A 25,844-nucleotide genomic window follows, 5' to 3' on the forward strand; every position below is an offset into this window, starting at 1 on the left:
CGTATGTAGTCACATGACAGGGCCAAAATCACAGAGTGGTCCCTCATGCCAAAAAAAGTGAAAAATCTGCCAAAACAGGGCACGAAAAGACACGAAACCACCTTTTCCATCAAGAAGATGATGATTACAGCCACTTGGCTGTGAAAGTGTGCTTTTTGAGCGTTTTACGCTCTGAAAAGGATTATTTCACCGTATGTAGTCACAAAATCACAGCGTGGTCCCTCATGCCAAAAAAAGTGAAAAATCTGCCAAAACAGGGCATAAAAAGACACGAAACCAGCTTTTCCATCAAGAAGATGATGATTGCAGCCACTTGGCTGTGAAAGTGTGCTTTTTGAGCGTTTTATGCTCTGAAAACGCTTATTTCACCATATGTAGTCGCATACAGGGCCAAAATCAAAGAGTGGTTACTCATGCTAAAAAAGTGAAAAATCTGCCAAAACAGGGCACAAAACCACACAAAACCACCTTTTCCATCACATCACAAAGCAAGGATGGGTTTGTCCTTTGCCAGAATTTGTTACATTCATGCCAAATTTGTCAGCAGGACTAAAGTATCAGGTTATTTCTCTGTGTTTTTTGAATCGTGTATTTTTTTTTTATACAATTGCTTGTACTATATTATGTTTTTGCCACACAAAGTTTTGTGTCACCATGTTTTTGACTTTAACACTCAGTGTGTATACTTGTGTTACAGGACTATGCTGCTGGATGTAAAAGACAGAGTGGCAAGTACACTATCGCTATTAAGGTAAGCTGCTTCCATGTGATATAGCATTATAGGAGCATGACTATAAAAATATTGGTTCTTTCTTTGTCAGAACAGGCTATTGGCAGCATATACTCAGGCCTGGAATGAAGCCATTTTTAGGAGAAGTCACTTTGGTCTATGATGAATTTAAGTTTAATGGGGCTTTCTGGTCAAATTGTAGGGCACAAATAATGGGTGACAATTATACTGTATGAAGATAAAACAGTTTTAGCTGATAATTACGTAAAAGGATAGTTCACCCAAAGATGAGAATTTATGCATTATCTACTCAAACTCATGTCAATTGAGAGATGCACCGATTTCAATGTTCTTGGCCGATTCCGATTTCTGATCTTTTTGAGAGGTCTGACTTACCAATTCTGATTTGATTTTTATGTAGATTTCAGACCTGTTTTGAGCATGAGCATGTTGAGCATGAGTGATCACACGTTGCTGTGGGATGCCTGTGACTGTATATGATGAATTAAGGCGCTTCTGAGTGTCAGATGCCCAGAAAGCACAGTTTCATAGCAGAAGTGGCCGTAATCCTGATCTTCTTGATGGAAAAGGTGGTTTTGTGTGGTCTTATGCCTTTTATTCTCGTTTTCAGAGTTCAGACTGTTTCCCCAATGTACAGTAATTTACAGTGTTGACATTGGACAGCATTGTGGTGGAAAATCTGAAAATGAAGACAGACACCATGACCAAGATTTTCTTTAATAGAGCTTTGCAAAGGATCAGTACACAGTCACAAAGAAAGTGTCAAAGGAACTGATAATGAGTCAAGAATGTAAATCTGTCTTAGAGATGAAGGAGGTTGGGTCAGGATGGACCTGAAGTGTTTATTGTCAGGATGTGATTGTGTTATCAGAAGTTGTTGTTCGAAAGGGAGAACAGCTGTGTGTTCAAGGGCAAGTAACCAGTTAGTGCCTGACAATACATGAGAAGTAACTATGAGGAATAACAGTGACCAGTTCAGCATATAATTTTCCCACTATAATCCCCCCTTTTGATCATAAGTGATCACATAAAAAGGAAAGTAAAGGAAAATTATAAAAGACCATAAAAGATTACACCTTCTCTACAAATAATACAACAAATAATAGTCCTTACATATGATAACATAATAGTAAAGTATAAGAGAGTGAAGAAAAATTTTAAAACATTACTTCATAAAATACTACCCCTGGAAAAAGCAAGATGCTGTTGTTACAAATGGGAGAATTTAGTATAACAAATGCAAGCAACTTAGGTAGGAAAGTTCCATATATATTAACATAATGTCAAAATTTGAGTTGTCAACAGGATCAGGAATGTCTTCAGCATTGCATGGTGGGAGCCAATCAGGAGTAGTTAACTGTGTCAACTGATGGAAAACATTTTTTTTAACTGTAGGGAATGAACTCACAAGAAAACACATTGAGCCTCACAGGCCACACCATCCAGGGTGTCTGAATGCATGCCATGGCTGTTGTTGGAGTTCCATCTCTGATCCCATGATGGTGACACTGAGGTTCATTCAGCACGCCACTTAGTTGGAGCCATGCAAGTTCTCGTTGGACAGTATGCCAATACTGTTGTCTCTTCTTCTCGTCCTTGCGATGTGATGACCTATTTTGTTATAGGTGTCTCTGGTGGAGGTGGAACCCTTTTGCAGTGGCTGGCATGGATCCGGGTGACTCTTTCGGCAAACTTTACTGCCGTCTGTGCTGTCAGCAGCATGTGGAATGGACCCATCCACTGCTTCGAGTGCCAGGTCTTTTGTCTCAGGTCTCTCACTACTACCCAGTCACCAGGCTGCAGGTCAAGAAGAGGTCCTGTGGCTGGAGCTGGTAGCACTTCCTTCACCTGCTTATGAATGTTAGATAAAACAGCTATAGCAGTGGAGGATGTGTTAGAGTCATCATATGGAAAGAATTCAGACATAGTTAATTCTGGGCATGCTATGGCAGCTGCTTCTCCTCTGGTGTTCTCCTGTGAAAGTTGGTCATTGTTAGTGTATCCTACCTATCCACATATTTACTTCACTTGCTATTTCTCTCTCTCTCTCTCTCTCTTTTTTTTTTTAACAAATTAATTATAGACCTAAGAGTTTAAAGGGAAACTTCTTTTCTTCTTCTTTTAAATACATCTAACAATCACACAGACAGTACATTTACACAAAATTAAACATATATGTCACAGTTTACACACAGGTTAAGAAAAACAGCCAGGTAAACAGAAAGAAACGTCACAGGTGGAAGCAGGAATGACAGTGATAGCACCAATGAAGTGAGAGATGTGGCAGTGTCTTCCAGTTGCCCCCAACTATCCTACACACAGCAACCTGTTTTGGGAGCAGAACAGCATCCAGCAGTTGTAAAACAAGAGTGTGATGTGCTATAGGTTTGCCAGATGGTGTTTGAAAATTTCTGTGTTTCCAAATTGTATCAAAATCATGCATAAAGCCAAAAACATATCTACTGTCTGTGTAGATATTCACTGTTTTGTCTGTTGCTAGATTACATGCTTCTATGAGAGTGATTTGGCATTGACTGTATCATGTGCAGTTACCACCAATGGTGAAAAGGGTACTAGAAATCTGTTACATTGCTAAAACATTACTCAATTACAAGTAAAAGTACTGGCGTTAGAAATAAATTTCAGTAAAAGTACAAAGTATTTGTCTGAACAACTACTAGACACTGTCTAGTGTCATGTCACTGTCACCTCTCCAAACTAGGGTTGTAAATTTTGTGCATTTTCCAGAACCAATAGTTGAAAGCTTTAACTGATTAATCATTGATAATTTATGAGATACATAACACCATTTATTTTCTAATTGTGTTTTTTTTTCTTTTTGAGTCAAAGTTTAAGTTTCCTTATTCAACAAACAGACAAAACAATATCAAATGAGGTGCAGTTGGCTATTGATTAATCATTAATGAAATTAGGTAAATTCTAAATGGCAATTAATTGACTAATGATTAATCATTAACACCCTTAACAGTTGCTGCCGCACCATTTTGTTTTGTTTTTCAGTTGTTTGTCTTTTCATTGGCTCGTTTGTGATCAGATCACTTGACTGGCTACAAAAATGCAAATTAAAGGTTTGGATATCAATTCAAATTCAAATTGTACTCAGTACTCAACTGTCATTTTGAAAGTAATTAAGTAGATTACATGGTGAAATGAATACGTAAGTACAAGTAAAAGTACAGACTTGAAAATCTACTCATAAAAGTCGATTATCCCCCCGAAAAAAACAAAAACAAAAACAAAAAAAAACTTTATTACAGTAATTGGAGTATTTGTAATTAGTTAGTTTCACCCCTGGTTACCACAGCGAAACTAATTACATTTTTTTTTCCTGTGTCAGGGTTGCGTGATGCTGATCCAACCACAAACAGTTTTAAATCTGGATTTTGCAAAGGTTTTTCTTGCAAATCTGGTCTGGGGGAACAAACTTCAGTTATTGTAAGAACATAGTTGTGTTCTCCGCACATCTCCTAACATGGACCGATGCAAAGAGCTGTATCTTTATGATACCCAAAAATGGAAATACATGGCTCTCAGGCCTCAATGCTGAATTGTTAGAGAAGGTTAGAGACTGTATGATCTGTAGGCCTATACTACACATGAACCCATGGTTATCTTACCAGAAATATACCTTAGTTACATTGTATCTTTTCACAGTGATATCAGGGATTTCAAATAGAACAATGTTATAAAAGAGCAATCTTGCTGCTGAAAGATAAGATGTTTTCTGCTAAAGCAAAATCAATGAAACAACATGTGGAACAAGCAGAGTTAGTTTAGAGTAACCTTAAAAAGTAGGAATTCCTGTAGCTAAAGCATCAAGTTTAGCTGAAAAGTATGCTACAGGTCTCTGTCTGCCTCTGCCATCCTAGAGTACTGAACACTCTTTGTCTACAGTCTGAGTAAAAGGTCGGTTTGGATCTGGTGACCCAAGAGTTGGAGTCATCAGAGTCTTCAGAAGGACATGTTTTAAGTCAACAAATGTTTATCCTGTATCAGCAGTCCATGTCACTTTACTATGTGCTTCTAGGCCTCGCTCATGTGCGATTGCGCTCAGGGGTGCCTCGAGGACAGCATAATTGGGAATGAAGGGCCTGCAATAGGAACACAAAAGACGTAACTTGTTTCTTTATGATTGGATTTGAAAATTTTTTAAATGTTTTTACTCTTTTTTGGGAGAGGAATTTGGCCTCAGATATGATCACATGACCCAAAAATGTCACTTGTAGGACAAACTGCAGTTTTGATGAGCTAGCTTTGTGACCTTCTTCAGCCAAATGTTTCAAATATGTCTTTTTCACACTGAACTTGAGTTAAAGCACGAATCATTTAATCATCAACATATTGTAATCGTGCACTTCCTGGTGACAGATTTAATGAGCTCAAACTTTCTTTTGAAGTTTTAGCTGATTTTTGTTTTAACTGAGAAAATTGGTGTGCGTACAGGAGAATTTTCACAGGGAATGATTACACCTGCCCTTAATCAAGTGTTAAAGACTGGTGTAATACCGTCAATGGCCTCTCTTTTTTTTTTTTTTTTTTTTTTTTTTTTTGGTTGAGTGGATATTATGGTTGACAGGGCCTTTAATTAGATTTTAGTGTGATCACAATTGGTTGCATGCCTCTGATTAGACCAATATCAGTTTTAGGGATCCTCTGAAAGGCTGGGGTGTTTATGATGTCACATGCTTTATCTAAATAGGCAAATGTGTGTTGTGTGTCTGGTACCAGTTGAACACATCTGAGTATGTAGACAACAAAGGTAATTTTTGTCGATAAACCTTCAAAACAGGATTATATTGAACATTATGGTCAGATATTGAGTCTCATGATTCCGCCGCGAGTCAATCATCTTTTGAGTTGGATCAGTCTTTGGGTAGTGTTTGGCTCAGTGTCCCTTTTGCCACATTGGAAACAAACATCTGGATCAGCTGTACATAGACCTCCACAGAACGTCATTGGAACATAGTCAATGCTGCCATATTTAGATCTTTCTCTCTGTTTTTTTCTCTCCCGCTTTGAGGAGTTTTCAGCATGCACAGCATGTCCTTTTGTCCCATGTTATACATGTTTGTTTCACCATTTGTGAAATGTCAAAACACAGTCAGTTCAGTGGCAAACTTTACACCTCCATCTGATGGTGATGGGAGGTGAGCCAGCCCCTGCTGTCTCCATCACAGGGAAATTCAGGACTTTGAGTACATTTCCCCCATGTTGGATCTCACTGGTGACAGGGAGATAAATGATTTGAAGATTTCTTCAAAGTCAACTTCAAGTCAATTAAATAAATTTTCAGATTCTCACCAATCAGAATTGTTGAATCGCAGCGCTGAGTGAGTCTGGTCTTGGTCTCAGGCCATCCTTCTCACTCATTGTAGGAGCCAAATATGTTGGTGAAATATTTCAAGGGTTCACTTGTAGTTCACTGTTTTGAACATGGGGTGTCGCTGTACCTTTGTAATGCTCAGGTGTAAAGGTAGCTGGGTTACTGTTGTTGTCAGGTGTTTGACCTGGAAGGGCAAAGGGTTTTTGACTGCTACGGCGCAAAATGTTTGTCACGCCATATGCTGAATGTTTGGTCTTTTCTTTTTTGAAACAACAATGGACATCGTTCACGATTGCATGAGGGAAATAAATTATTTTTGCTGCAATGAAGAACGACCTGTGGATGAATTCAAGGAACGGCACAGCGTATGGTTATAAAACAAAGAGTCGAGCGTGTCAGGATTAAACGTAAAAAAGTAATAGGCTAGCTTCTACAATTTGTCAAAAACCCGGCACTAGTTGGAACTTTGTAAGCTTCGGCGCATTTTGGGACGTACGAGGCGACGAGGAGAGCTGCTGGGAGCTGCATGGATTGCTGCTGTGGTTTGGAGGACGTCTGCAGCCATCCAGGGGTGTGCAGGTGGAGGAGCTATGGTGCGAATGCTAAAGCCGGCTGTGGAGCATCTGACAACAGATCATCGCACAGCACCCAACGCAGGAGGTATGTGTAGCGCTACACCATTTAATGGCTATTTAAATTGTGTGTGCACATAACAGAGCATAAACCCAATGCATTGGTTGCCAGCGTGTAAAGACAACAGACTTTGCGTTGACTGTTTTATTGCGGCGGACTGTTAATCGACTGACTGTTTATCATGGAGAAGCGTGACGCTGCGGCGGTCGTAACTAGCAAGACTGTTGGACAAATTGCTAGTAAATCTGGCAGTGTGGCTAGCGGTATTGAAAAAAAACGGGTGGTTAAGCCCACTGCTAAAGCACTTGCCGATAAATTGGACAGGTTGCAAAATGGCAGAAAAGCCAAACTAAACAAAGCAAGTGCTATAAAAAAATCAATGCATGGTTTGATGTCAAAGGGTGATAAAACTGAGGTACAAAATGCTCTTGATGAATTGATTGAGGTATGTGAAGATGCTAAGAGCATGCATGAATCTCTGTTAGTGTTGTTGCCAGATGATGAAAAAGAAAAACATGAAGTATGGTTTAAAGCAAAAATGCTGTCAAATAATGAGTGTATTGCAAATGCAAAAAGGTGGGTCTCATGCAATGAAAGTGATGTAAATGAAAATGAAATTGCTGACGATGATATTAATCCTGAAGACAGTGTCTCCAACGTTGGTAGCAAACGGTCGAGTCAAAGGAGTGGTAACAGTGGTAGATCAAGTACTACATCCTCTGCTCGAATAAAGGCAGAGGCAGAAAGAGCTGCACTTATGGCTCAAGCGGCAGCCTTACAAGCAAGACATGCTTTGGAGGAGGAGGAACAACAGTTGAAGAGGAAAAAGGAGCAGCTGGAATTGGAAACCAAGTTAGCTGCATCCGCTGCAAGGTTAGCAGTATCACAGGCCTCTGACCTGAAAAGTTCTTCTCGAGCACCTTCAAATGCCATGAATTCCTACGTGGAAAAGGAAAAGGGAAAAAGGGAATCTGCCAACATCTTAAACCCTATGGCAAAGGAATTTAAGCCTGAAATATGCAAATCAACGCTGCAAAATGGCACCAAAAGAGGGTCACTGGCACTCCATAAGTTAATGGATGTTCAGCCAAAGGAATGTGTGCAACGGTTAAAACCTGTTTCAAAACAGCAACATGCTCCTAATGAAGAACAACAGGAAAATAACACATTTGGAATGTCACAACATTTACAAGGCCAGTCAGCAACTGCTCAGTCTAAGGATAAGGAAAGGCACTTTGCATACCATCAGCAAATCAGTCAAAACCCGCCTGGAGACATACTTGCCATCATGCACAGACAAAATGAAATAACAGCAGCTCTGGTACAACAACAGCAGTCATTCTCTCTGCCACCATGAGACATCCCCATATTTGAAGGTGATCCCCTCAGATACAGAGCATTCATCAAGGCTTTTGAACAAGGAGTGGAGGAAAGGGCTGGAGAAGCTGATTGTTTGTATTATCTGGAGCAATTTACTAGAGGACAACCTCAAGAACTGGTACGCAGCTGCCAACATAAGGCTCCTGAGCGAGGTTATGCAGTGGCAAAAAACCTTCTACAGGAACATTTTGGAAATCATATAAAATTGCAACTGCTTACATGGAAAAGGCCTTGGCCTGGCAAAGTATAAAATCTGAGGACAGGAAAGGACTTCAAGCTTACCTCTTATGCTTGCGCGGCCGCTGCAACGTAATGGAGGAACTTGAGTACATGCAGGAACTGGACATGCCTGTGAACATGAGAGCCATTGTTTCAAAGTTGCCGTACAAAATGAAGGAGCAATGGAGGACCAAAGCTCATGACATAATGGAAACAACTGACTACAGAGCCTGTTTCAGTGATTTGGTCACATTCATTGAACGTCGTGTCAGTATTCTTTCTGATCCTTTGTTTGGTGACATACAGGACCCATCATCTAGTGCTGCTGGGATAAAACCTCTCACCAGATTCAAGTCACAGCCTAGAATCAGAGTAAAGGGAAGTGTTGTTGCCACCACAGTGACATGTACAGATTTGCCTGAGGAAGTAAAAGAACCAGCATCCAATTCAAAGAAAGCTGATAAAGCGGGATGCCTTTGCTGTACACGTGCTCACTCATTGGAGGAATGCATGCAGTTTAAGGGAAAGAAGCACAAGGAAAAAATTCTCTTTCTGAGGGACAGGCGAGTGTGTTTCGCTTGTTTATGCGTTGGTCACATGAGCCGGGATTGTGAGAAGCACTTGACCTGTCACTTTGTAGTCTTTTGTACTTTGTAGTCAACTTCAAGTACTTTGTAGTCAAACTCATCCCACTGTGCTTCATATCAGAAGGCAAGCAGCGGATCCAGAGCAGATAAAGAAACCATCGGACAGCCTGTCTACTTCACGCAAAACATGTGGACATACAGGGGCCGGTAAGGATCAGTGTGTGTTATCCATTCTCCCTGTAAAGGTTAAAGCTGCAAAGGGAAATCACATCATAAAAACGTATGCTTTCTTGGATCCTGGCAGTTCAGGCACTTTCTGCTCCGAACATCTGATGCAAAGGCTGAACATTACAGGAAAAAGAACAAACTTCCTACTGCGTACAATGGGGCAGACCACAGTGAGTTCAGCCTACTCTCTGATTGGTTTAGAAGGTATCTGATTTGAACAGTAATGATTTTTATGTTCTCCCTGAGGTGATCACACAGAAGAAAATGTCAGCCACGGCTGACATGGTTACACCTGAAGACCTGGCTAAATGGCCATACCTGTCAAAGGTGCACATCCCAAGCATCAAAGTAAATGTCGACCTTTTGATTGGAACCAATGCCCCCAAATTATTGGAACCTTGGGAGGTCATCAACAGCCACAGGAATGGCCCGTATGCTATTAAAACTGTGCTGGGATGGGTCGTTAATGGCCCACTGAATGGAAACAGTGGTGTGCCGGAGGAGGAGCTTCCCTTAGCTATGGTGAACAGGATTTCTGTGTGCAAACTGGAAGAAATGCTGACCAGTCAGTACCACCAGGAGTTCAACGAAAGGAAACTGGATGAGAAGGAAATGTCCAGAGAAGACCTCAAGTTTCTTGAAACAATTGAACATTCTGCAGTGCTTCAGAATAGAAAATATTGTTTGAAACTGCCCTTTAGGAAAAAGGAAGTCTACTTGCCCAACAACTTTGCAGTGGCTAGGTAAAGGATCCAGGGTTTGAGGAAAGGTTTCTTCACAACAAGTGCTTCCACCAGGAGTATGCAGGCTACATGAAGGAGCTTATTAGTAAAGGATATGCAGAGCAAGTACCTGAGCAACAACTGCATTGTGAGAGTGGGAAGGTGTGGTATATCCCTCACCATGGTGTCCACCACCCATGGAAAGAATCCCTGCGTGTGGTGTTCGACTGTGGAGCCACTTTTCAAGGAACTTCATTGAATGGTGAACTCTTACAGGGTCCCAGCCTCACCAGCTCACTGCTTGGAGTTCTCACGTGCTTCAGACAGGAACCTGTAGCATTCATGGGGGACATCCAGGCCATGTTTCACCAGGTAAAGGTTGTTGAAGAGGACAGAAATTTTCTTCGGTTTCTCTGGTGGCCAGATGGTGATGTCACTAAGGAGCTTGTGGAGTACAGGATGACCGTGCATTTGTTTGGTGCTGTGTCATCTCCCAGCTGTGCAAGCTATGCCTTGCGGAAAACTGTGGAGGATAATCAGTCTGAGTTTTCAGCTGAAGTGTGTCAGTCTGTCAAGCGGAATTTTTATGTGGATGATTGTCTGAAGAGTTCAGCAACTGAAGGAGAAGCTATCCAGATGATAAGCGATCTTATTGCTCTGTGTGGAAGGAGATTTACCTTGGAGAAATGGATCAGTAATAGCCGTGTTGTCTTGCAAGCCATAAAAGAGGATCAAAGGGCCAAGGACCTAAAGGAGTTAGATTTGGACCGAGACAAACTTCCAGTAGAAAGAGCTCTGGGTCTACGGTGGTGTATTGAAACTGACTCTTTCAAATTCAAGATGGAGATAAAGCAGCAATCTCTCACCAGGCGTGGCATGCTGTCAGTAAACAGCTCTGTATATGATCCTCTGGGTTTCCTGGCACCAATCACTCTGCCTGCAAATATGATGCAACAAGAACTCTGTCAGAGAGGTTGTGGATGGGATGATGCTTTGCCACAGGACATCTTATACCAATGGAAAAGGTGGTTGGAGGATTTGGATTTGCTCACTGCATTCAATGTGGACAGGTGCATCAAGCCACTGAACTTTGGAGATGTCAGACATGCCCAATTACATCACTTTGCTGATGCAAGCAAAGCTGGGTATGGAACTGTAACATACATTAGGATGAGGAACCGGCAAAATCGCATCCAGGTCACCTTTCTGCTTGGCAAGGCCAGAGTGACACCATTGAAGGCCGTGACAATTCCTCGCCTTGAGTTGACGGCAGCTGTCCTTGCTGTCAGAGTGGACTCGGTGCTGAAGGCGGAGTTGAACATCAAGTTGGAGGATTCAGTATTTTGGACTGACAGCACTTCAGTATTGAAGTACCTGAACAACGAAGACAGGCGCTTTCACACATTTGTCGCCAACAGAACCTTAATCATCAGAGAAATGTCTGAACCCTCACAGTGGAGACATGACAGTTCTAAAGACAATCCAGCTGATGATGCGTCCAGAGGAATGAAGGTCTCTGATTTTCTGAAAAGCAGCAGGTGGTTGGAAGGTCCAGCATTTCTGTGGAAAAATGAAGAGGATTGGCCCAAGACTGTGTTGGATGTTGCACTGGATGGTAACGATAAGGAAGTCAGAAGGGAGGCCATTTGAATGACCAACCGATTACCAAGCTCTCGGAGGATCCCAATGACTTGGAACCACTCACGCCCAATCATCTTCTTCTCCTCAAGGGTAAACCACCTTTGCCACCTGGAGTGTTTGGACCTGATGACCAGTATGTGAGAAGGTGATGGAGGCAGGTGCAGTACCTCGCAGATCTTTTTTGGAAGAGGTGGATTTTGGAGTATTTGCCCTTGCTTCAAGAGAGACAAAAATGGAACCAAAGGAAAAGGAGTTTGACTGCTGGAGACATCGTGGTGGTTATGGATTCTTCAGCTCCTCATGGTTCATGGCTACTTGGCAGGGTTCTGGAGGTTTTTCCAAAAAAACATGGACTTGTTCGTTCTGTGAGAATAGAGACAAAATCCAGCATCATTGAACGACCTAGGGCTGAACGATTTTAGGAAAAGATCTAATTGTGATTTTTCTGGCAGATATTGCGATTTCAATTCGATTCACGATTTTTTCTTCAAATCAAGCTTCAGTGCAATATTCACAATGTATAGTAACATTTACAATCATTATTAATTATTCAAACTAGGTATTTGTGAGGGCTTAAAGAAAAATAACATTAAGAGAAAAACTACTGACTATACTGAAGACAATTCGCACACATCATCACATTAAATCCGTATAAATAAATAAATTAATAAACAAACACACACACACACACACACACACACACACACACACACACACACAGGTCTGGTCCATTCATTAAGTTCCATATGACGTTCGCTGCATTGTTGGTTATGATGCACATCAGAGGAGTGTAACTACGAAGCGAGATAAATGTGTTAGCGAGCTATGTTGAGTCTAAATCCAGGGTTTTCAGTGTCACGAAAGTGGCTCTCTTTTAACCTGCTAGATCACCGTGGAAATTTATGCTAAACTCATGACCTGGTCGGGAGCAGGTTATGTTAAGAGTTTCAGATTAAATCATCAGTAAAATGCACCGTTCTTTAACTTATAATTGTCCTAACAAGGTTGTTTATGAGCGATATAGCTTTTAAACTGAGGGAAGACATTAAAAATGAAAAGTTGCTGAGCTGTATGTTCGTTATATCACCGAACGAATCCATATAATGTAAAAATGAAACAGCGGCGCAAACTGTATACATTGCACTGTCATGATGGTAACCTCCATTTGGTGATGCAGAGTAATTTTTCCCGTTTGCTCCAGATCATATTAACACTTTAAATTGACATGGCATATAATCCACACACTAAAATAATGATGAAACAACTACAGACACTTTGAATACTTTTTACTGTTATCTGTTTTGTCTTGGTGATATTGCAGCTCAGATCACTGATTAGAAAATTCATCATCATTTATCACAGACAATCTTAAATCAGTAACGCTCATTTTACGTTCGTTTAGCCAAAAACTTCAGTGATGTCCACATCTCTGTCATCATAGGACAGTGTCAGACAGACTTTATCATGTTTAAATCTGCTCTATGGAGTTTTATTGTTTAATGTGCAGTTTTCATGTTAGAATAAACAGCAGCATTAAGACCGCTTTTAGTCCATCAGTAATTTTCTGACATCATTCTTCTTCTCCTGCTTTATTTGCAGCAACAATGTTGTTTTTTGCCGTAATGTATTTAGTATACTTTCCACAGCTCATAATTATAACAACTTGATCATTTTGACTTAAGTAAGTGGCTCGCGATCGCTTCACTTCATGCGGAAGAAGAGTCAAATGATGCAATAAACGCTCCTTTTATGTGAGCGTGCACAGAGTCTGAAGACGAAAGCCTGGATTAAGAAAGTGAGTTGATAACCACCATCATGATACCCGTTATCTCTGATTGCAGTTTTAGGCTTTGTCAATCCAGATCATACAAAGAAAGCCTGATTGTGTTGAGCTTGCTTCGTAGTACAGCCCTCAGGAGCACTGCAAAAAAAAACGCAGCTTTGGCGATCACGTGATCGCGTTGTCTGAAATCGCAATTTCGATAAGAAAATGATAAATCGTTCAGCCCTAGAACGACCAGTGACAAAACTTTGCTTAATGCATAGAGAATAGATATGCTGCTCTGTGCTTGTGTGTAACAACATAATTTGACTCCTTTTGTTATATGTGTGAATTGTTATTTCTGCTGGCCATTAACAATTAGGGGCCGGTGTGTAGGAGCCAAATATGTTGGTGAAATATTTCAAGGGTTCACTTGTAGTTCACTGTTTTGAACATGGGGTGTCGCTGTACCTTTGTAATGCTCAGGTGTAAAGGTAGCTGGGTTACTGTTGTTGTCAGGTGTTTGACCCGGAAGGGCAAAGGGTTTTTGACCGCTAAGGCGCAAAATGTTTGTCACGCCGTAGCTGAATGTTTGGTCTTTTCTTTTTTGAAACAACAATGGACATCGTTCACGATTGCATGAGGGAAATACATTATTTTTGCTGCAATGAAGAATGACCTGTGGATTAATTCAAGGAACGGCACAGCGTATGGTTATAAAACAAAGAGTCGAGCGCGTCAGCCAGGTCACTCCAGGTTAAACGTCTCAGGGGCTAAGTAATAGGCTAGCTTCTACACTCGTCTTTGTGGGGAGGTTGAGGCTGAAGGGAATATCTCCTCAGGGTGTGCACTACCACCGTCGACCTCGAGTCCAGAAACCCTCAGACAAGCAATCCCACTTCTGACACCAAATTGTGGTGGAAAATCTGAAAACGAAGACAGACACCATGACCAAAATTGTCTGGTGTTTGATGTGGTGTTTCAATAGAGCTTTGCAAAGGACCAGTACACAGTCACACGGAAAGTGTAAAAGGAACTGATAATGAGTCAAGAATGTAAATCTGTCTTATAGGGTTAGGAGATGAAGGAGGTTGGGTCAGGATGGACCTGAAGTGCTTAGTGGGAGAGTCAGGATGTGATTGTGTTATCAGAAGTTGTTGTTCCAAAGGGAGAACAGCTGTGTGTTCAAGGACAAGTAACCAATTAGTGCCTGACAATACATGAGAAGTAACTATGAGGAACAACAGAGACCAGTTCAGCATATAATTTTCCCACTATAGCATACACCACATTTGTGACCTGCGGTGAGATTAAATCTGTAATTGGATGGAACTTTCCTGAGGCTCCGTTAAAAATAAAAGGTAAATGGTTGAGCAGCCACGGATCGTCACCTGACCTCTTCTTATCCAGTGCTGTACCAATAATTATTCAGCACACCTATATGATCCAAAATCACACACACAATAAAACCCTTTATGGAGGGGGGGTTATGGAAGAAAAAAACTTTATCTTCTTAAAAAAACAAATAAATCCCTAAAATATAAATGCAAAGAAAAGGAATTATTACTAAAAAAAAATTGAATAAATGTGTAAAAAAACAAACAAAAAATTAACTAATGGAGACTAATTCCTAATAGAAAAAACCTTCAGTATTAATTAAAATTTATAAAAGAAGGGAAAAAAGAAGGAAAAGAGGATAGAAAAGCATGTCCTACTGTGTCAGGGTAGCTGTTTGATGAGAAAGAGCAAAAGTCAAATAACTGGTTACTGATAGCTTGGCTTGGGGCTGCGCGGTATACACGGTATGACGGTAGAAACGGTATAAATTTGGCCACGGTAGAGATTTGTGCTATGCCGTCATACCGTCGATGACGTCAGCGCACCTGCCTCTGTGTGAAAATGGCCGCAAGCACAGTAACGGCAGAGAAGGAGGGGCTGGTAAAAAAAAAAAAACGGTGCTACATCCGTGATTTGGAAGTGGTTCGGGTTTATAAAGTCAGATGTTGAGCAGAAAAATGTCATCTGCAAGATGTGTGTCCGAGTCCTGATCCACACGCCGTCCTATACGGACCTGGACCTATAACCAATAAATTATTAATAGATTTTATTTTTTTACGGGACGCTTCTATTTTAACTGGCATACCTTTTCTAGTCTTTCCGCTGCTGGTTTAGCTGATCAGGAGACGCACAGACCAACTGCAGAGAAGCTGCGTGTGGAGGAGACTGTTGTTAATGACGGAGTTTATTACAACAGTCAAAACTAACGTGATGACATCGACACTAACCAGATGCACCTATAAATTTAAACAACTGTATAAGGAGGCCTATAAGTAAAACAGGAGAGTCTGTGTTTCTCTGTGAGAAACTTTCAGACCTTCTCACAGCAGAGTGAACAGGTGAGGGAGGGGAGGAGGGCAGACTGATCACTAATCAATCACTGATACCGTCGTCATCTTGGACTGATTAAAAAATAAAAATGCCAAAATTGGTGACAAACCAGACCTGGGTGTCCACACAAATAAAGTCTTTGTGTGAAACACTGCAGAGTTTAACATTGTGCTGTTTACAGACAGTCTGCTGTCTGTAGTTTGATAGAGACAGAGAGGGTCGTGTCTAGAAGGGAACCCTAGACCCGCGAAGTTTGAAACACTGATCACCTGACCTGCTGTGATGGAAAAAATACTCACATTTATACCGCGATATATACCGTTACCATGAAGGGATTCAATTTATACCGTGATATGAATTTTGGGTCATACCGCCCAGTCCTAGCTTGGCTCCATCTGCTGGACAAAAAGAGTCACTGCATGGCCTATCAAGTGAACGGTCAAACAATTCAGCAGCACATGGAGACACAGTTTACAGCCTCTGCAAAGCCTCTAAAGCACAGAGGTCACAAAAGATGAAATTAGTCCAGAGAAGTTGAATTTTGGAGCCATATGGCTCACAGAATAAAGAAAAAATGTCTTTATAACTTCGGCTATTGTGCTGTTTCACCTCCTTTGTGGCAGTCCTTTCACCTTGCTGGGGGATGCAGCTTGCACTGGCTCAGGTCTTCACTTACACCAGACCATTCTGAAATACAGAGAAAAGGCCTGGTGTCAATGTAATAAACCCAAATAATATCGAAAGAAAGGCATTCAGACCAAAAATTAGAGCAAAACTGTCCTCAAAATCACTATTAACAGTAATAAAAATAATAACAATATTGACAGTGAAATACACCTCAAGTAATGAAACAAACCTTAACTACAGGACCTACAGGAAAGGTCAGAAGGTCACATTGCTTCAAAAACTGCTCATTCTTACAAAAGAGGATGGACCCCTGAAGGAATTTAGGGTCAAGTTAAATAGGATACTAGAGATACTAGAAAAGCAATTTCTAAAGAAATTACCGCTGTGAATGCAACAAGCTGAAGCCAAGCTGCAATGCTGCATTGGCTTGCTGCAACAACAATAACAATAGTATAGTAATAATAATAATAATAATAATAATAATCTTTATTTATAGAGCACTTTTCAAAATTCACTTTACAAAGTGCTTCACAAAGGCAACAAAATAAAACAGACAGGATCAAGTGTCACACAACAACTCAAACAGATAAAATAAGATGGTACAGAGCAAGAATAGGAATGTAAAAACATTTTTAAGAAAAGCAGTGCACAACAGTTCAAACTTAGATAAAATCAGGAAAGGCTCTCCGATAAAAGTATGTCTTAAGAAGAGATTTAAAGGAGATCACTGACTCGGCTGTCCTAATTTCCTCAGGCAGTTTGTTCCAGAGCTTTGGGGCCCTGACTGAAAAGGCCCTATCCCCTTTAGTTTTCAGCTGGGCATATGGAACAGACAAGAGACCTCTGCCTGAGGATCTCAAGGTACGTCGTGGAGTGTAAGGTACTAACAGGTCAGAGATATATGGGGGTGCGAGGCCATTGAGAGCTTTAAAAGTCATCAGTAAAATCTTAAAATCTATTCTAAAACATATAGGGAGCCAATGTAGAGATGCTAAAACAGGAGTGATATGATCATGTTTCCTAGTTCTGGTTAAAAGCCTGGCAGCTGAGTTTTGAACATTCTGAAGTCTGTTAATAGATTTTTGGTTCAGGCAGGTAAAAAGGCTGTTGCAGAAATCCAGGCGTGATGAGATAAAAGCATGTAAAATGGTTTCTGTGTCTTTAAAAGATATTGTAGAACGTATTTTTGAAATATTTCTTGGATGATAAAAACATGACTGCACAAGCTTTGTCGTATGATGTTCAAAATTTAGGTTTCCATCAAACCACACTCCCAGATTTCTAGCAACAGGCTTAATATGATTTGTTAGGGGACCAACAAATGGTGGGATTTGTGTGATCATTTGCTGGGGCCCAATCAACACGATTTCAGTTTTGTCAGCGTTAAGTTGGAGGAAATTTTGTGACATCTAATCCTTTACTTCAGATAGGCAGCCATTTAGTGAATCAAACATATTAGGGTCAGAGGATCTCAAAGGTAGGTACATTTGTGAATCATCTGCATAAAAATGGTAAGACACACCATGTTTTTGTAAAATATGCCCAAGAGGAAGCATGTATAAAGAAAATAAGATTGGCCCCAAAACTGACCCTTGGGGCACACCATATTTAACACACGCGAAGGATGACACACAGTTATTAACAGAGACGCAGAATTTCCTGTTTGATAGAAAAGATGAAAACCATTGTAGTGCTGTACCAGAAATCCCTGCCCAGCGCCTCAGTCTGTTGAGGAGGATGTTGTGGTCGACTGTGTCAAAGGCCGAGCTAAGGTCCAGGAGAACAAGAACTGCACATTTGCCATCGTCAGCAGCCATTAAAAGGTCATTTGTAACCTTAAGCAGGGCCGTTTCGGTGCTGTGGAACTTCCGGGAGCCAGATTGAAATTTTTCAAAAGTGTTATTATTTTCGAGTGCCGATAGAAATTGCTTGTACACTATCTTCTCTAAAATTTTTGAAATAAATGGCAACTTGGATATCGGTCTGTAATTTTCATGGAGGGAGGGGTCCAGACCACTTTTTTTTAAAAGCGGGTTCATACATGCACTTTTAAAATGATCAGGGACACAACCCGTAGATAGGGAACTGTTAAAAACAGAAAGCAAATGGGGCCCAATAAAATCCATTATTTTAAGTAAAAACTTTGTTGGCATCACATCAAGAGGGCTGGAAGACACTCTCATATGTGACACTGTGTCTAAAAGTTCAGACAGGGTGATGGAATAAAACTGATTAAAATCATTACGCTGCGGGCAAAGGTTATCAGAGTAAGCTATCCTTGTGGTAATGGAGGCTCTTATTTTCTCTACATTATTAATAAAAAAAAAAAAAAAAGAAAAAAAAAGCACGTCCTACTGTGTCAGGGTAGCTGTTTGATGAGAAAGAGCAAAAATCAAATAACTGGTTACTGATAGCTTGGCTCCATCTGCTGGACAAAAAGAGTCACTGCACGGCCTATCAAGTGAACGGTCAAACAATTCAGCAGCACATGGAGAGTCAGTTTACAGCCTCTGCAAAGCCTCTAAAGCAATAGTAAAATAAAATATCATAATTATTTTCTAAAAGAGAGTCACAAAAGATGAAATTAGTCCAGAGAAGTTGAATTTTGTTATGATATATACTGAAGTAGTGTAGTAGTTGTATCAACGTCTATATCAGGGGGGTGTCAAACTCTTTTTAGTTCAGGGGCCACATACAGACCAATTTGATCTCAAGTGGGCCGGACAAGTAAAATTAAAGCATAATCTATCAATTATTCTGCCGATTAATTGAGTAATCAGATAAGAAGTATTGCGTGGTCTGCATTTTTTTTCTATTACATTACTTTTGCTTTATTTAAGAACAACGGTAATATACAAAAGAGAAGATAAGACAGGTCTATTAAATGAACAACTATAAATTACTTAAGTAAAAATACTCAGTAAAGTAACTTTACTTTTACTGTAGATTTGCTTTTACTGTTTTTAATTTACTTTCTACTCTTTTTCCAAGTACAAAGGTAAAAGTAAAGGTAGTAATGTCTGCAGAAACCACAAACAGAAGATGGAACTAACTCTTTTAACTAAAACAGTCACCAGAATGTTTTGTTCACATGTTAAAATCACAACATTTTTCTTCTGGAGCAGGACGCTCCCAGACCCCCAGAGGACAGGGGACTGGTTTTCCAACATGCCACCTTTTTCTCCTCTTATGAGTTTGCAGGTCTGTATTTAGTCATCCAAAAATACCAATATGAATACCATTAAAGTTACAACAACAGCAATAAAAATGTTGATTTTTCAAAAAAGGAAACAATAACATGCAAAATTTTTAAATTGTAATTCAGTAAAAACACTAATACCACAATGTAAAAATACCTAAGTAAAGAATCTGAGTATTTTTTTCCATCACAGCAGGTCAGTGATCAGTGTTTCAGTGAATAGTGTTTTATTTATGGCAGCCCGCCACATTAAAAACATCGACACCACGATATGATTTTCTATTTTTGGAGCTGTGCACCTTTTTCGGTCGTGTCTAGAAGCTCTAACTCTTTATTTGCACAGTTCTCGCAAGATTTGTGTTCTTTATTTCTACTAAAATAATCAAACTCGCACAATCTTTCGCAGGTCTAGGGTTCCCTTCGAGACACGACCCTCTCTGTCTCTCTGTCAAACAGCAGACTGTCTGTAAACAGCATGATGTTACACTCTGCAGTGTTTCACACAAAGACTTTATTTGTGTGGACACCCAGGTTTGATTTGTCACCAGTTTTGGCATTTTTATTTTTTAATCAGTCCGAGATGACGACGGTATCAGTGATTGATTAGATCAATGTGCCCTCCTCTCCTCCCTCACCTGTTCACTCTGCTGTGAGACGATCTCAAAGTTTCTCACAGAGAAACACAGACTCTCCCGTTTTACGTATAGGCCTCCTTATACGGTTGTTTAATTTTATAAGTGCATCTGGTTGGTGTCGATGTCATTAACCATCACGTTTGTTTTGACTGTTGTAATAAACTCCGTCATTAACAACAGTCTCCTCCACACGCGGCTTCTCTGCAATTGCTCTGTGCGTTTCCTAATCAGCTAAACCAGCGCCGGAAACACTAGAATAGTTGCGCCAGTTAAAATAGAAGGGTCCCATCAAAATTTAAAATCTATTAAGAATTTATTGGTTATAGGTCCAGGTCCATATAGGACAGCATGTGGGTCAGGACTCGGACCGCGGTCCACCTGTTAGGGACCCCTGCTATATAGGATACTTACAGATGGTCTGGGTCCATCTGAAGATTAGCAATGAATGTTGAGTAAAAAGCACATAGCTGCACTGCCTTTTCCTGTCCCTGAGAGGAGAGGAGAGGAGAGGAGAGGAGAGGAGAGGAGATGAGATGAGATGAAACTTTAGCGCCATGTCTGGAAATCAGCAGTTTTCAGAGTCATGGTGTAACACTATAGTGTTTATGACTGACAGAAAAACACAGTCGCATACGAGGTACAGGTCAGGCAGTTGTCAGGTGTATTCATCGTAGCCTCTCAGTGTGGCTTAGCTGTGCAAAGCACGGTCAAATGTTGCTGGAGCCCTCCTTGATTTCTGTTTGTTGTTCATGAAGGACACAAGCACACAAACATAAAAAAAGGATATGACAGTTGGCATATACCATAACAGTCTGTGGTTTTGCACATGTACATTACAGAAATCTCTGTTTAACACTTGAGTGTCAGAGCAAAACAGAAGGAGCAGTGACTGAACCTTTAAATGTTTTCACATTACAACTATTGCTCAGACTAATGGTATGCACAATCTATGAACTGTAAAGTTGACTTACAGCATGTTTGACTCCAGCTCAAGATGACTGCTGATGTTGCTTGTTGCTTCATTGACGTGTGTCCAACTTCACATCTTGTCAGAGCCTTGTGAGAGGAAGAGAAAAATGTTACACCATTGATGCATATAAAAAAAAGCAAAATACAGACAGTGTACATTACATGCTTATATACCACTAATACACAATAAAAAAGAGACACATATCATGCATGGGAGGAGGCTGTTCTTATTTACCTGGCACAGGTCGATTTATAGAGCAGATAGTAGTGGTGTGTTCCTGTGAGTTTTGTCTCTCCATCTCTGGAACATGTTTGTTTCCTGTTAAGAACAAGTGCACAAACACAGATCAACACTCATTTACATGTTTACCTCTGCAAATGAAAATAATAATAAAAAAAATTTCAAGATGTTGTAAGTTATGTATGTTAATTATTTCATGTTTATAGATCAGTGGAAGAGAGAGATGACATTAACCAATGATGTACGTGGTCATAATTTACTGTGTCCATAAGTATAACTATAAGTTATTGGCAGCATTCAAAGAATCAAAGAAAACAAACATAGTTACCCACCAGGTCCAGGTCGTGCTCCAGGTCAAATAATGGTGAAGCAGTGGCCTCTTGGTGTGCCGACTCCCACTCCCAGTTACATGGATGCTTTAGGTTAGCAGTGAGGACAGCAGTGGCGGGTTGCTGGACTCCATCTCCTCATGCACTGTGCTAAGACCAGGGGTGTATTCTAGGTTTAGTGAAAAATCTCAGTTAGTTAATCTTGACATAAGTAAAACTCTGAATTAACAGTGGGCCATTTACAATGGAAAATAATTATTTTCTAGGTGGACCTTGTTCAGGTGGCTAAAATATGTTTTGTTACTGACCTTGTCCACAGTAGTACGCAGCTTAGCTTCCCTAATGGTGCTCCTCTCTGCTTGTCCCAATTGGTGGTGTGCTGACTCAAATTCACTGTAGTTAATACACTGACTATAGATAAGGTCCTCACATAACCCCACTTCAAATAAGCTGAATGATCCCTTTAAAAGCTATTAAAATTGTTTTAAAGGCACTTGGCTTTTTTGTTTACCAACAAATAGTATATCAACATGTTTTGTGAGAAAATGCAGTTTAAGCCTCCCGACCTTAACATGGCATTAGACTAACTTATGCAACTTCAAGAAAGCAGACTGACATAAAAGAAACATTTACACTTTTTAAGTCTGCCTTTATTTACTTCAACTGCAGTGGGATGAATTTATTACAGTAAAACAATTAAATTTCTTAAAGGGATGCTTCAGCATCATGTTCACTGTAAATGCTGTAGTGTAAGTGTCATTCAGTGTGCCTGATGTACAATTCACATAGGCATCACTAACTATAGCCAGAAAATTTTGCACAAAACTTTGAGTGTGCCTTATGCTCACTGCCAACTAGTATTTCCACCATACTGCCAGCAGTAATAATAGCACTAAATGTATCATTGAAGTTGTGCATGTGTGCGTGTGTCCGTGTGTCCGTGCACGTGTGTGTGCGTGCATGCACTATTGTGCATGTTTGTATGTGTATGGGTGAGTGTGTGCGTGTCTGTGTGTCTTGCTTACACATTGGATGCATGTTCACTCATAGCTGCTGGCCATAGCAGCCATTGAATATCCAGCTCTAAGGCTAATATCCATCACTGCCTCCTGCCATTTTTATTGTCAGCCATTTTGTTCTTCTCTCACTTACACCCCTTCTCAGATTCAGACTTCAGTGTTCTCTCAACATACACAAATTGCACATCAGATTGTAGGAAAAGCTGTGCTGGTTGCAACATGTGACCACAGAAGCAAAAGGACTTATAGTTTTGGCTCAGCAAGGTCAAAAAGGACAAGTTTTCCAACCAACTGCCCCATTCACTCCCATATTAACTCAGATTAAGACCTTCTTGAGAAAAGCAGATGACCCCAATTCTTTAAATCGTTGATGTGGCCACATATTTTGCACCACAAGAATGAAATTGACATGGCTGTGTTCACGGTCTTCTCTTCTCGCTCAACATGTGTTTGGTTTGGCTGTGGGACTTCGGGTCACTCAGAGGCAGTAGTTCGAGAGGCAGATTTTCATCAAATGCATGTCTTGCCTACACAGTGGATACATGTCCAGCCACAGTTGCTGGGCAGAAATTGTCAAAGCTGATTGTGATTGGTTTAACTGAATGTCTGGCTCTAAGTCTAATATACATGGCTGCCTGCTACCATTTTTAATGTCAGCCATATTGTTCTTCTGTCCCATTTAAGGGAGCTAAGCACAGTCAAATAATGTACTCTGTTGTCACTTTCAGTTCAGATTTTACTTCACTCACCAATCAAGCACAGCCTCCAAATGTACTTCTCTTTGCCTAGAAAAGGAAACTATGTATTAGTCTCATCTTCTCATCTTATGTATCTCAGTTTGTCTGTGTGTATGTCTGCTCAAACTATGCAGCACCAGTTATGACTGTTTTTATCCATAGCAGTGTTTCCTCTAGCCGCCACTCCTTCAAATTTCTTTTTTTTTTTTTTTTTATTGTTGACGCAAATACAGCACCGCCACCTTCAAAACAGACTCCTGTCGGGTACTTGCGAGCACTAAGGTAAACTGCAGATAACTATCTTGCTCAGTATGGAAATATACTTGCGCGTGCTCATTTGCATGATGCTAGCGTTGTTTGGGGGGCGTGGTCGTCAAGCACGTCAAGCACCTAGGCGACAGGGCAGAGTCAGAGGCGCGAATTCACGAATTTTAAATGAACAATAAAGCAGCGAGTTACCGGCCGGAGAAGAAGTAGACATAAGTTATTAGCTTGGGATAACTCGACATAGATTTTACAAGTTAAACAGACGTTCACAATAGGTTGATGACCAGCTAACGTTACGTAACTTATCGGTAGTTTAGTTAGTTAATTTGGCCCGGTGCCAACTCAGTGTCGCTAACGTGAGTAAACAAATTGATAGTATTAGGTTAACGTTAATATCTACACACCATTATGTAACAACTGACTGCATTTTTCAGATGAGTTTATTGAAATATTTCTCTAAGAAGAGAAACGGAACACCTGCCCCCGCTGCTGAAAAAAATCCTAGAGAAAACACTGCATAGGTTTGCAAGAAAGTACATTCATAATAAATATTCAAATTCTAGGCACTTCTACACATACTACATTAAGCAAACGTTCACACATAACCAACAATCTTTACGTAATAAAGCTATCAGCTAATAATTGTCAAATAAAAACATCATCACATGAGAGAGAATTAATTAAACATAGGCACATATGTGACTGGTTACACCAGAAAGACAATTAGCCTATATATACCTTAGCTGACTTAATGCTTAAGTATACTGAATATAAGATTCAGTCTTTCCCTCAAGATGCCCTTTGCTTTATTAATTTGTTTTATTTAATATTTACTGTCACACTGTCTCTCCTCCTCTCTCTCACCTGTGCTCTGTGTTTACTGAAGCTAGGGCTACATTCATATACACAGAGGAACAGGGGGAGACAGGCGCTTGTTACTGCAGATATGTTACTGCAGCTAACAGAGGCGCCGAGCAGACGCGGAGGAGCTCAGGTATACATCATCAACAAGTGCGAGCTATTCACTGTTGCTAGGCAACACCAAACGCTACTTGTCACTCCGGAAAGAAAAAGGACAAGGAGGAAAAAGCAGACTCCCCTTCTGCGAAAACTAACCACAGCTCTATGTAACAACATGATAGGATTTACTGTTGCTGAGCTAAAGGACAGTTTATATAGCTACGAAGCACTGATCCTGTCATTGTGTCTGCCTGGAATAGACTAGCGAACGTGTACACAAACAGCTAAACTAACGTTAGCATTGTATTTAGCTTAACGGTAGCTCGTAAACTGCCTAATCACAAGCCTGGTAGCCCGATCTGACTACTGACATTTCGCCAAGCAATACTCTTCCTGCCGAGATCGTGGTATGATTTTAATGTGTTATACAGTTTGGGGAACTCGGAAACACAGAGAATGAGTTTTTCTTCCATTTTCTCCCTCCTCTGTTTGTATGTGTCGCTTTTGGCTACGTCACATTCAGCTGAAATTTAATTGGTTGCGCTTTGAAAGGTCAGCGGCAAACAAGGTCAAAGTAATTTGAACTTTGGGCGCAGTGGTGAGCGGCAGATCCGCTAGGTTGGGCGCCACCGCTCTCTCCATAGGAAAATATGGGACAGCCAGCGCAAAGCGTTTTTACCGCTAATCATGTGCAGAAGCTTTTAAACCGCCGGACTTCGATGCACCTCCCTCTCCTGCCCCTCCCCCCTGACCGCCTATCGACCGAGGCTTCATTTCCTGTTCGTATTTATTGATTATCATGCCGATTTACTGTCAGTTTACATATTTCTGACTATTTAACTGCTTTTTTTTTTTACATTAAAAAGACAGGAACGGAGACATGGGCTGTGTTCGAAACCGCATACTTACCTACTACTCATACTATCTCTTTGAGTATGCAGTGTGTCTACACTGGCAGTATGCGATTTTTGAGTATGCAAGAAGTTCCCGGATGCATACTGCATTCGCCAGAAATGTTGAGTATCCAACACCAGCTTACTACTCACACTCAGATTACCCAGGACAAAACGTGACGTGACGTCACCGCAAACAGGACAGGAAAAAAAAAAAAAAATGGATGAACACTGAGCAGCAGGATGGACGCGCTACCAGCATACAAATGTGAGTAAATTGCTAAGTATTTTAGCGATTTGACGGCTTGTATGT

At 40.6% G+C, this 25,844-nt stretch overlaps 1 long non-coding RNA gene across 1 annotated transcript; it reads right to left on the minus strand.

Moving 5' to 3' along the window:
* Positions 1-20,734: 20,734 nt before the first annotated feature.
* On the minus strand, positions 20,735-22,211 carry LOC146322269 (uncharacterized). The gene is made up of 4 exons (XR_014771257.1): positions 21,659-22,211; positions 21,321-21,404; positions 21,088-21,172; positions 20,735-20,852 (listed from the first exon to the last, which is right to left on the minus strand). It is a non-coding gene; the product is annotated as an uncharacterized LOC146322269 (long non-coding RNA).
* Between the last annotated feature and the right edge of the window lie 3,633 nt (positions 22,212-25,844).

This window comes from Lutjanus erythropterus, chromosome 8 (assembly GCF_056507025.1).
Source record: "Lutjanus erythropterus isolate fLutEry1 chromosome 8, fLutEry1.hap2, whole genome shotgun sequence".
Taxonomy (NCBI): domain Eukaryota; kingdom Metazoa; phylum Chordata; class Actinopteri; order Lutjaniformes; family Lutjanidae; genus Lutjanus; species Lutjanus erythropterus.